Source organism: Physeter macrocephalus, chromosome 11 (assembly GCF_002837175.3).
Source record: "Physeter macrocephalus isolate SW-GA chromosome 11, ASM283717v5, whole genome shotgun sequence".
NCBI lineage: Eukaryota > Metazoa > Chordata > Mammalia > Artiodactyla > Physeteridae > Physeter > Physeter macrocephalus.
Window position 1 is genome coordinate 103,087,719 of NC_041224.1, and position 13,549 is coordinate 103,101,267.

The 13,549-nt window shown below is 38.1% G+C and overlaps 2 long non-coding RNA genes across 3 annotated transcripts in view; one reads left to right on the forward strand and one right to left on the reverse strand.

Annotated features, from left to right (window-relative positions):
- The window catches only part of LOC114487114 (uncharacterized), a 183,947-nt gene that overhangs the window by 140,461 nt on the left and 29,937 nt on the right, over positions 1-13,549 (forward strand). The window lies entirely within an intron of this gene.
- Positions 1-13,549, reverse strand: part of LOC112067407 (uncharacterized) — a 155,997-nt gene that overhangs the window by 20,104 nt on the left and 122,344 nt on the right. Inside the window, exon 3 of one of the 2 annotated variants that reach the window (XR_008618627.1) lies at positions 7,788-7,829. The exons of the other annotated variant lie outside the window; for it this stretch is intronic. This is a non-coding gene — a long non-coding RNA (uncharacterized lncRNA). The remainder of the gene's footprint in view (positions 1-7,787; positions 7,830-13,549) is intronic. 2 annotated transcript variants of the gene reach the window in all.

Consider the following 13,549-nt stretch of genomic DNA (forward strand, 5'->3'; position numbering starts at 1 on the left):
CCTTTAAAAAAAACAAACAAACTCTTTTCAATCGAAAATCATACCCACTATGCTGTAAGAAATAGGACATTATGGCCTCTATCACCCATCTGTCCATCTGATTAAATGACTCCAAAATCATTCTTTTGAAATATCCTGGCCTTTCGGCTCACTCAGGGGGTAGCTTGGCTTTCTCTCCTAAATTGTTTTTTTAACGTCCACACAGAGATGTAAAATAGCTCTAGTGTCTGCCAAGGTTCACCGATGTCTGCTCAGCTAGCCTTATTCCTAACTCCATTATATCCTCTCCCTCATCTTTTCTCTTCTTTCACTCTCCTTTTTACTCACTCAATGTATGATTTCTGTGTGCTGCTTAAAATTCTCTATGTATATATATTTAATAAATGAGTAGATGCACAGACAGAGGAGTAGATGGACAAATTTGTTCTGCTTAAGAATGAACCTGAGCCCTTTTCTGTAATACAGCTTAGTGTTTATTACACACACGCCAGGAAATCTTTTGAACCCCACCTCTTGACATTTTCCACCAAATCCTTCATACACCAACACACTGAAGCGGTTGCCACTCCGTAAACATACCAGTACTTCTTTGGGACAAATTTCTTAACCATCTGGGATCTGATATCCTCATCAGAAAAATGGAATAATACTTACCCTTTAGGGCGGTTGTAAAGATTAAAAGCATTACTTTATGAAAAGCTTATAACACGGTGCCTGGCACATAGTAAGTGCATCACACACATTAGTTGTTTTTGTGACTGTTGTGATAGCAATGACTGTATTTTTCCCCAAATCCACGGTTTTATACGTATTTTTCTTCTCCCTAAAATACTGCCTTGTCCACCTGGCAAATTCATATTTATTTTTCTCAGTGAGGCCCTCCTAACCCCTATAGGACAAGTTAAGGTCTTCCTTCTCTGTACTTTAAAACATTTTTATAGACATTTATTTTTATATTTAATACATTATACTCTAATGATGTCTGATGTCTTCTTTTCCCCACTAGATTGTTAAAGGTGGGGGACATGTCTCCTTAAGGATATCCCTGACACTTAGCACAGAACAGATCATCAATACATGGGAAGAATGGAAGGAAGGAAAGAGAGGAAGGGGAATGGAAGGTTAAGAAGGGAAGGAAGAAAGGAAAAAGAGGAAGGAAGGAGCAAGCAAACAAATGAATCCAGTCTTCTGACAGCTATCCTGTCCTCCATCATTCCCGGATGATTCCCAACAGTGATGCATGGATCTCATTTACAAATTCTTTCAGTGTGCTGATTGACAGATCCCAAGTTTATCACTCAGAGCATAAATAACTCCAGTTCTGCAAGATATTAATTCATGTGCAGTGACAAATTTGCCTCCTATTTGATGATAATGCCAACTATTGACTAAGGCAAAATCCCTCAGCTTGTCAACCAAAAACAAATCGCTTATTCAGAAAATGGCTCATATAGGAAAGAAGCAGCTGCTTTCAAAATTGACACAAATGAGCCAAAATGTGTTTCTTTAGAAAAAAAAATCTTATCCCAGTGATTAATTTAGCTCCAATGGTGAGGTTTTGGTGAAGACAAGTGGAAGGTGAAGGATAAGGGAGCACAGAGTAAGTAAGCCTATCGATTTTCGTCATCATTTGCTTTCTCTCTGATAATTTTCCCTGTCTAGATTTTCTAAGTTATAGATGCAGGGTTCTTATTGGTCTAGCCTGTTATATCGGAGAAAGAAAATTCAGTCAGAAAAATAAAATTAATTGTAAACTGGAAACATTTTCTCATAAAGAGCAACAGTTTTTCTCCCTTGATGTGACAAAGATCCTCTTAACGATCATTCGTTTTGGACACACTGTTCACTGGCAATAGAACTCATGAAAGTGAGTAAAATTTTCCCATTTTATGAAACAATATTTCAAGTTCTGAAAATGCTACAAATATAAGCTTTATCTGATAGCCTGTTAAATGATCCTAATAGTAATAAAGGTTACCAATTTTTTTCTATGGTGAAAAGATGTGTGGTAACTAAAATATAGATGAGGTTGCTTTTCTCACACAAACACACACATGGTCTCTGGCCACCAACGGAGGGAATGACCAAATGTAGATCACAAAGTCAGCTCTCTTCTTTCAAGCCAGGTTCTTCTCCAAGCCAATTTGTTTGTGGGACCCAAGCACAGCCCTTTGGAGCAGGCTCAGTCCTTCTCCCAGGAGCTCGTCGTACTTCCTGCTTTCTGCCCTCTGCATCCTCTTCTCAAAACTACCAACCAAGGAGCCTTCTCAGGTGAATCCTACTCCACTCTTACTCTTTCCATCTTCAAATAAACACTTGTATTTTCTATCTGTATTTTGTTTGATCTCTTTTCCTAACTCTCTTTGGCTCTTTTATAATTATTCTTGTGTCTTTTGACTCTCTCTTATATCCCTCCCCAAATCCTACTGCAGGCATGTGATTTCTACCCCTTCCAGCCCATCCTACACACCAATGCCATAGTATGTTTCTTAAGTCACAATTCAGAAAGAGTTCACATTTCTTAGCTCTTACCGTAAGCCTTTTGCGGTCTGGCCACAGTAGCCTATTTTTCAGCTACATCACCCACTATATGGACTTTTGATTATCACCCTCCTCACCCAGAACCTGCTCCCTCTACAGTCTTCTCTGCATCAGTAATTGATATGAACAGCCAGCCAGTTACTCAAGTGAAGAAAATCCAGGAAGTTTCTTTGAGTCCTGCCTTGCACCGCCACATCTAATACATCCCCAGGCTCCTTGACGCTACTTCCAGAGCATATGCCCACTCTGTCCATTTCTGTCCATTTGTGCTACTGCCTATCCAAACACCGTCATCAACTGAGCCCTGAACTACTACAGTAGTTCCTATTTGGTCTCTCTTGCCTCGCCACAATCCAGTTCCCACACAACACCAGAATAGAGTTTTGTGTAAACAAATCACATCATGGCCCCTACTTCTGCCCCTATGTCATCTGGCTCATGTGAACCTCTTTGACCCCAGCCTTTACCACTTTATCTTCTCCTACTGTGTACCAGCCAAACTGGCCTTCCTTATAATCTTCTAACCCACATTTTCACCTGAAAGCCTTAGCACTAGCTCTTCCTTCTGCCTGTGATGTTTTTCTCCCTAAACTTTGCATGGCCACGTACCTTTGTCATTCAGCTCTCAGCCGAAATGTCACTATATTCTTTACCCAATATATATATATTCTTTACCCAATATAAAGTAGTTGCTAGGTCACTGCCATCATACCCTGCATGGAATTTATCTGATATTTCTTTTTTTTTGTTTGTATGCTTATCTTCACTTGTTCACTGCTGAATTCTCTCATATCTAGAACAGTGCTTGGCTCTCATGTGTTGAATGAATGAATGAAACTTCCTTTCCCATCTCTATGCCCTGTCCACAACACTGCACAATATTCCCGATGGAGAATAATAGGACCGACAACCAGAAGTGGATTGAGTTGCTATGGAGACAGTAAGGCTGAGGAAGAGGAAGAGGAAAAACCTGACTAGAGGGGAGCATCTTTTTTGAATGATACTTATGAGATATGAGCAACTAGGATCTTCAGCTTCAGGAAGTTTGAATCAAACATGATGTTATAGAGGATCCTTCTTAAATGTGGGGAAACAAAAACTGAATTCCATGAGGTCAGTGATGTTTGTTTTGGTCAATACTATAAACCCAATACCTCAAACAGTACTTAACACACATTGGGTGCTCAATAAATAGTTGAAGGCATAAGTAGGTGAACAAACATGATATAATCTTTAGGATTCTTATTTAGAAATGGTTTATAAGACACAAAATAGATAAGACTGTAGAATAAAATTTCTCAAAATCTGGGCAATGGATTATATTTAAGTGATTTATTAAAATCCAGTTTCCTGTGCCTTTCCTAAGACTTGCTGAGTGTCATCTAAGACTAGGATCAAGAATCTGAATGTTATATGAGTTTCCTGTGTATTTTTTAATATGCACACTGAAGTTTGAGAATGACTGCCCTGGGAGAGGTAAGAGGATGAAAGACCTAAAGTAGGATCTATATTTGAGGAAATTAGTCAAAGACAAGCTGCCAGAATTTTGTGAAGTAGGGGAAAGAGTCAAAATAACTGTTTGCAACCTGGCAGACAGAGAGAATTACACTGTCATTGGTAAAATATAGGAGACTTGTGCATCATTTTAAAAACATATAAGGTAACAGATTTTCATCTTTTGGAAGACAATATAAAAGCATATATGTAAAGGTGAAATGTGAGACTAAATTAAGAATATTATGGGTTCTCAAAACGATGGGAGGAATTGCACTATAATAAGTAGCAAAGGTATTGCCACTGCATTCCATAGTGAGAGTGCTAAAGACAAGTAAGTCTCATTTCTTACTGTCAAAACCTTTAGTAAAGTCATGTAACTCCTGTTTATTTCATAGCGAAAGCATTGCATATGTCTCAGTAAATAGTTCTTTGTGCAATAGATCCTTGAAATTGGCTTCCTCCCAGCCATAACACTGGGGAACTGCTAGAACACAAGAAAGGATCTAATTAGAGGAAAGATCTGAGTGCAAATGTCTCTGGTAAATAGTAACATTTTAGAAAGTTGTTCTGTTTTCCATAGTTCAGATTTTATTCACAATTCGTAGGCTTCAGAATCTAGAATCCATACTTAGTATCAGATTTTTTTGATGTAAAGATGGGCTGAGGCCAGTGAATGTGAATCATGAGATAAATCTTAAAACTTGGAACTACTTTTGTCACGTTAGCCTCTGTACTTTTTTTTTTTTTAATAAATTTATTTTATTTTTGGCTGCATTGGGTCTTCGTTGCTGCGTGCAGGCTTTCTCTAGTTGCAGCAAGAGGGGGCTACTCTTCATTGTGGTGCGTGGGCTTCTCCTTGCAGTGGCTTCTCTTGTTTCAGAGCATGGGCTCTAGGCGTGCGGGCTTCAGTAGTTGTGGTACACGGGCTCAGTAGCTGTGGCTTGCAGGTTCTAGAGCGCAGGCTCAGTAGTTTTGGTGTGTGGGCTTAGTTGCTCCGCAGCGTGTGGGATCTTCCTGGACCAGGGATCGAACCCGTGTCCCCTGCGTTGGCAGGTAGCTTCTTTTTTTTTTTTTTTTTTTTTTGCGGTACACGGGCCTGTTGTTACTGCTGGGGCCTCTCCCGTTGCGGAGCACAGACTCCGGACGCACAGGTTCAGCGGCCATGGCTCACGGGCCCAGCCGCTCCGCGGCATGTGGGATCTTCCCGGACCGGGGCACGAACCCGTGTCCCCTGCATCGGCAGGTGGGCTCTCAACCACTGCGCCACCAGGGAAGCCCAGCAGGTAGCTTCTTAACCACTGCGCCACCAGGGAAGTCCCAGCCTCTGTACTTTTGTGTTAAGAATAACCTGACGTTTAAAATACCCAGTGAGTTGAATACCCAAAAGTAAGTTAGTCCTTCCCACCATGATGGACAGATGTTTAATATATACTTGCAGAATGATCATCATAAAACCACAACTTCCTCTTGTCAGGTTCTAGTCAATCATTATCATATGAAAGAAGTAAAAGAAGGAAGGTCAGCTGATAGAAGCAGTATTATACTGCTTCTATACTCAGGAGACTGCTTGCTTCACTGCAACCATTGTAGAGACTCTGATTTTTTGAGTCTGTTGCAAAAGTAGAGGCAATATATTAAGAGATTCTATGTGAATTGTTCTGCAGATAAGACCTTTCTGGTTTTTTTCTCTAACTTGAATAAGAAGTAATGACCCCAATTTTTTAAACAACAGCAGAGGAAAAAAATGAAACTACTGCTTGAAAATTTATGCCACAAAATTTGAGTCACACATTAGTGAGGCGTGGGATACTATAACTAATCACTTCATTTTTCCTGTTAAGGGAGCTATGAGTGTGTCTCGGCAAAAAAAAAATGCCAAAAGCTAAGCAAGGCAGCATACCTGAGAGTAACAATTCCCGCCCCGCCCTAGAAATGTCGGGTGAAGAGAACATATTTAAACATAAAAGAGGACCAGAATTTCCTTCATGGGGAGTTCTATGCTTCATAGATGACCATTCCTAGGGCAACTTTCATACAGGAATTCTAGATCAAGAAACTAACCTAAAAAAAAAAAAAAAAAAAAAAAGAAACTAACCTGATGAGGGAAATAGTTTAAACTCTTTAAAGTGTGCTAAAAATTACTACTGATCAATACCAATTCAAATATTGAAAGAAGGATCTGGATCTTGGGGTTACTAATGCATTCTGTCAATAAATATTTGTGTACAACTTTATCTCTGCATGATATAATTATGTTTCAATATCAACTATCAGAGTCTTACTCAGCTTGATCCTGCAATAAGAAGAAAGGAAAATGATTCCTTGAAGATCCTTAGATCTAAACTACTAATTGTGTCAGACCTAAACAACTAATTAGCATATAGTCCGTGGCCTCTTTTGCTTGGTCCCCTCAGTACCCAAGCTACCTAGAGGATGTCCAGTGCAGAAGCAGAGGAGGAGGAAAGAAGTGATCCTTATCCAGAGGCTTAGAGCATCGGACATAAAGTCAAATGTTTCAAAAGACAAAGAGCTTGTCTGTGTCCTTGGCTTGTTGTGAAATGGCTCACTTTAAAAATATGAAGGGACTTCCCTGGTGGCACAGTAGTTAAGAATCTGTCTGCCAATGCAGGGGACACGGGTTCGAGCCCTGGTCTGGGGAGATCCCACATGCCGTGGAGCAACTAAGCCCGTGCACCACAACTACTGAGTCTGTGCTCTAGAGCCCATGAGCCACGACTACTAAGCCTGTGTACCACAACTACTGAAGCCTGTGTGCCTAGAGCCCGTGCTCCACAACAAGAGAAGCTACCACAATGAGAAGTCCGTGCACCACAACGAAGAGTAGCCCCTGCTCACAGCAACTAGAGAAAGCCCGTGCATAGCAACGAAGATCCAATGCGGCCAAAAATAAATAAATAAATAAATAAAATTTATTAAAAAAAAAAAAACAATATGAAGATCCTCTCCCTTCATCTTAATACTGTAATACTTCTATTATTTTTATCACTTTCTCCCACATGGATAAAGATCATACACTAGAAGGAAGAAGTGTTTTTTTTCTGAAAAGAGATATGTTTTCTATGTGTCAAGGACAACTGAGCTCAGAAGGCATAAATTAGATTTATTTAGAGGCTGAATTTATATAAGACTAAATTGTGATATTTTATTTCCCTCAAGTTTGGCCTTAAAACCATGCCACTTTGTTCTGAAGGTATATTTTTATTTTTGTAGATGTTAGATTTATAGGCCTTTTGTGAATGACAGATAACATTGTTACATTTAGGTATATTTTAATCACTTAGCAATGTGCTAATAACCAACTGCATTTAATGAATGAATATTTTTTAAAAACTTCGAAATGCAACTCTTTAAATCTACTATTGATATTTACATTTTTTCATCAGAGTGATTGTGCTATAATTACCTAGAAATAAATAGCCCCTAACTAATTTTGCCCATGTCTAGTCCTCCTTTCAACAATAGCTAATCAAATATGTTTAGAAAGCAAAAATTAAAAGAAAATTTCATTCGTTATGCTGAACAACTACAAAATGCTTTTTAAATTTTTTTGTCAGAAGATTATAATGTTTTTTTGTAGAGCATTAAAAAGGCATAGAACCAGAGACATAAATATAAGAGAAATAAGTCACTTTCAATAATTTAGTCTAAAAACAATTAACTCTGGGTCATTTCTCAAAGTCAGTCTTCTAGGTCAGGAAAATGGAAAGTAATTTAGAGAAGCATAATACCTTTTAGTAAATATTTTAAATCCAGGACGTCGTCCATCTATACTGTAAGTAGATAGAGAAAGAATTATTTAACAGCAGTTCAGACACTTCCCAGCTATGAACAACCAACTTGCAAACATCAACTCGTGAGTAAAGGGATGTACACTTTCCTCTCCCCACTGCAACAAAGCTAAATTGGTGCTGGTTATGGGAACTTCCTAGTTTGCATCTCTTCTCTATCCCTTCCATTCTTTATCACCAAGAAGACTGTGCACAAACCACACACAGCAACTTAGCAGCCTTCTCCAAGATGGAGAGGGACTCAGAACCCTTCCATTTATTGAGCCTCCCAGTATGTTAAAATTTTTAAATGTGTTAAAATGAGGTGACAAAATTTGTAGCCAAATTTGTATTTTAAATGTTCAATCCTGAAAATGAGTCTCAATGACAGTGTGGATAACCTCATTAGGAGACAACATCAAGTGTCTGAATTTGAGGCCCTCAGGAGGATGAGAACAGACCAAATGGCTCTCCAAACTCTCTCTATAATTAGCCCTGCTATTTACTCCCAGGTTTCATTCTCTTGCAGTTTTCTATCAGGTTTCCCTGCCACCAGTATTTCATACCTCCAATCTATCCTCCATAATGCTGCCAGAGTGATCTTTCTAAAATGCCCATTTGAGGACTTCCCTGGTGCCACAGTGGTTAACAATCTGCCTGCCAATTCAGGGGACATGGGTTCAAGCCCTGGTCCAGGAAGATCCCACATGCTGTGGAGCAACTAAGCCTGTGCACCACAACTACTGAGACTGTGCTCTATGGACCGCGAGCCACAACTACTGAGCCCGCGTGCTGCAACTACTGAAGCCCACGCGCCTAGGGCCCATGCTCCGCAACAAGAGAAGCCACGACAATGAGAAGCCCATGCACCACAATGAAGAGTAGCCCCCACTCGCCACAACTAGAGAAAGCCTGCGTGCAGCAACGAAGACCCAGCACAGCCAAAAAATAATAATAATAAAAAATAAATTAAAATTTTTTTAATTAAAAAAAATAAAATGCCCATTTGATGATGTTATTCCCCTGTTTAAATCCCTCCTCAGATGTCCAGTCATCTGTAGGATAAGGCAGGCTGCTTGGGGGACCACAGTCCCACCTGGCTCACCCCTCTCCATTTCTGTCTCCTGGCACATTCCTTCTCTCCTCTCAGCCTCTGTACTCGGTGCCCTTTCATTTGCTCACAGTGTTCCCAGAACCTGGATTGTTCTGGCTCTCTCCTTCTGCCTGTAAAACACCTGCTCCTCCTTCAGGATTCACCACAAGTCTTTGTGGTGCCTCCCTTCGGGAGGCTCTGGCCCCCCCCATTTTTTTTTTTTTTTTTTTGGCTCCACATAGCCTAGTTACTTTTTCACAGTCTTTATCACAACTGTTGCACTTGGTTGCTTATGAGTTTGACTCACCTTACTACGCTTGAAGTTTCTTGAGGGCAGGGACTGTGTTTCATGCATTTTTTTTTTTATTCTCAGTACCTGAGCACAGAGGGTACTACATTAATTCATATTACCATATTCTCATATCTGTTGTTGCTGTTCCGTTTACTTGATTTTTCTTCACGTTTGTTTCTTTTACTCTTTTCATCATTCTATTTTTGAATTTTAAAAGGCACTTTCATCTTAGCTGGTAAGAGTTAAAATAGTGTTATTCAAAGACTTTTATCATGGATAAGCAGAATTATGTTTTGAAGGGGAATTCTACATAATTTTTTAAAAGCCATCAGCTTCTAAATTCCTCGAGAATACAAGCCTCTCCATGACAGCTTCCATACATCTCTTCTTCTCGTACTTAAATCTGCTTCTCTTCAAGCACTGAGGGACAAGAAAATTTTAAGGTTTTATTCAATTTTATTATTTCTATCTTGCTTTTATTGCTGCAGTATTTTTTTTCCTGCTACTTGTTCATTTCAAATGTATAATGTTTCTGCTACATTGTAGATTAAGTGACTTTCATGAGCTGGCTGCCAACCACTGTACCATCCATAATAGCTTTTTCTGTGGAGAAATGTATTTTAAGTTGCAAACAATATGCCTCAAAATTCTTTTGGAATTCAGCATATTTGTAGGTTGTGGATTCTCCACTAAGATTCTCCAGTGAGATCAGAAAACTTGATATGTATTAATTTGTTATTCATTCTGCAAGTATTTATTGATTAACAACATTTATCAGGATGAACTTCAGGCTCTGAGGATAGGGAGTGAGATGAATTAGGTCTCTGCTTTCAAGGGGTTTGCAATTACACATATATTTTCCTAAAAGTCAGCCTGCCTCTCCAGTATTTATTTCCCCTCATGCAAACATAAATTCTATTTATGATCATAATGACATAGAAAATAACTATTATGAAAATTATAACAACTTTCATCCTTCTGAGAAACACTTCATAGATATAAGAAATATTTTGTCATGTTTGTTTCCTTAAATAACTCATTTGAGATCATAATCATCCAAGAATGGGTGTTTTGTTTTATTTTATTTTTGTATGTTTGTTTTCTGGCTGCGCTGCGCAGCATGTGGGCTCTTAGTTCCCCCGACCAGGGATTGAACTGTGTCCTCTTTAGTGGAAGCACGGAGTCTTAACCACTGGACCTCCAGGGAAGTCCCAAATGTTTTCCTTTTTAATGAGCTTCCTTCCATCTCAAAGAGATTTGTGGTATTTTGTTATTTCATAATATCTACATTGATCCTTGAGTGGAAGGATTCCTCAAACTGTGTATTTATTTTTACTAGCCCTCTTTTCCTTTGGTCTAGACAGATGGATCCATCCACTATTTAAGGCTCTCATGTATTGTCTTCTACCAAGAGAAAAAAGATAACGGGTCTGGAGACGTAAGGTCTTTAACAATGTACAATCCTAAGCATTTAGTATGTGAATTAGTGGTCTTACATGGTTATCCTTTAATCAGATCAGAATTATTCTTGGCAACTAATGGATGTATCTGTAAAATGAAATTTGTTCATTAATGATAGAAAGGTTCCTAAGAATCTTTTAACACGAGCTAAAGCAGCACATCAACAGAAGATAGGTACATTTCATAATAATCACTCTGAAAGAGCTATTTCAAGTAATAATTACCTACTCAGGAATGATGGGGAATTTCTAATGGCTGTAACTATAAGAATCACTTACCATGTGGCAAGAAAAACCTGATATTTCTCCAAGCTTAAAATGGAAACATTCTTTAATGGGAAAATAATGTCTTAATTCACTCTCAAAATTTTTTAAGTAAATTAATAAAATGAAGATGAAAATGTTTTCATCTCTACAGTTGTACTCATTATTTTCCTAAGGATAATATATTTTTAAAATTTATCCTCCCAAGAATTAAAAGCTGGCAAGACAGTATATTCCTTTTCTGTTTCCATGGAAGGCTTTCTTCTATAAGACATAGCTTACCTTTCCTGATAAATATTTAACCTTTTCAACTCTTGGTGGTCTTTTTCCCTAAATCTCCAGTTTAAATCAGTTTATATTTTGTGGCTTGTCTAATTGTGGAGACCTCCTTCTCTGAAAAGGTCATACTACCCAGAAAAAAAACAAAGAATACAGTTTTTTTGGTGCCAGTCTGAGAGGAACAAAGAGGACAGCTCCTACTATTTAGAGTTGAGTAAAGATTAGGAAATTGGCACCATCTTTCTTGCCAGTCTATTCATTCAACTAGTATTTATGGAATATCTATTCTAGACAGGCACTGCTAGCACAGGGAGCTGAAGTGAAGCCAGGGAATGTCAACACACAACAAAAATTACTGTACAATACAGGACAAAACACCAGAAGTTTATGTGTGGCACTCCAGCTTAGGGAAAGAGCTCTAAACCTTCACAACACTGTTACCATTATAATTAAATAGTTTTTGTCCACTTAGTAGATTCTACTCTTCCTAAGATTTCATGGCTTATCTTACCAGGGAACTTTTTAATTATAAGAACCCATCAAAAGATAGAACTGATTTCGGAAACTCCTTGGAAAGCTTCTAAAAATAACCCCTCATATGGTTTTTAGAGCATCTATAGACCAACTTTCCACTGTTACCCTATCATTATTGTTATTGAAAAAATGCATAGATCCTCAGCAATCATAGACTGAATGTTAATGATTTTTACTGTTCTCAGATAACCTCTAAGAAATCCACTGAATTTCAAGCATGTACATATGCTTAAGGCATCTACTGAATGAATCTAGCAACACCCCCTAGAATCTTATACAACTAACTCAACCAGACTTGTTTGAAACCAGGTTTCTCAGTATGGGTACCATGGAACCTGAAAGATATTAATCATAAGAAGAGTTAATCTACCTCATGGGTCAATCAGAAACCTGACCTCAGAGTCTTGCCCTTTGTGTTGTACTTCCTCCTTTTGTACTACCTCTAGCCCTTGAATTTCTGGTCAGGAAGACCTTCTAACCTGCTCTTAGTGATGTGGCTCCTCCTTGCCTGTCCTGCAATAGACTGAGCTTTGGTATTTTTCAGCTCTGATTATCTTTATATGTTGATTTGGACATGTCAAAGACCTATAATGTGTATTTTTCTAATTTAAAAATTATATAATGTTTACTATACAGGAGACATTGTTCTTAGGACTTTGCAAATATGAACCCATCTTAGTAATGATTTGTAGTTTTTTTGAAGCAAGGACTGGAATCACAGATACTTTTAAGATGCATCACTTAACCAGTGAATGGACCTACCTGATTGTCCAGTATTCATCTCACCATCTAGCACCTCATTACTGTTCAGCTTTGTTTTTTACTTATTTTCAACAGTAACTGTCATGAAGGTTTATGAAGAAAATGACTCAAAAAAGACGACCAACTGCTAAGGCTGTTGACAGAAATAAATAGGAAGCAAAGTAATTTGGGAAAATAATGTTTCTGGATCAGATGTGTAACATGAAAGAATTCACAAAACCTTCTACAAAGAACAAAAGAAAACTATTTTAGGGAGAAACCATTTCATCTCCCAACCAATGCAATAGTTGCACACCATGGGGAAGAAAGGTCAATGAAAGTTGAATTTGTTTCCTCTGTGTTAGGAGGCTATGTACCAGAAAGAACTATCAATGCAAAAGTAACTAGGGAGAAAGCCAGAAGTCAGAATAAAGTCAGAACAAACATTCCTTAATATATAAAATTGGGGATTCACAAAAGTCCCCAAATATCTTTGTAAATGTCAGGGGTCTACCACACTGTGTAAGATGCTTGAATATGACATAATTTTTGTTATTCAATGTGAATTTTTAAATTTTTATTTTATATTGGAGTATAGTTGATTAACAATGTTCTGTTAGTTTCAGGTGTACAGCAAAGTGATTCAGTTATACATATACGTGTATTCTTTTTCAAATTCTTTTCCAATTTAGGTTATTACAGAATATTGAACAGAGTTCCCTGTGCTAAACAGTGGGTCTTTGTTGGTTGTCTATTTTAAATATAGTAGGGTGTATATGCCAACCCCAAACTCCCAAGTTATCCCTCCCCGACACCCTTCCCCTTTGGCAACTATAAGTTTGTTTTCCAAGTCTGTGAGTCTGTTTCTGTTTTGTAAATAAGTTCATTTGTATCATTATTTTTATATTCTGCATATTAGTGATATCATATGATATCTGTCTTTCTGTCTTACTTCACTTAGTATGATAATCTCCAGGTCCATCCATGTTCCTGCAAATGGCATTATTTCATTCTTGTTAATGGCTGAGTAATAGTCCATTGTATATATGTACCACATCTT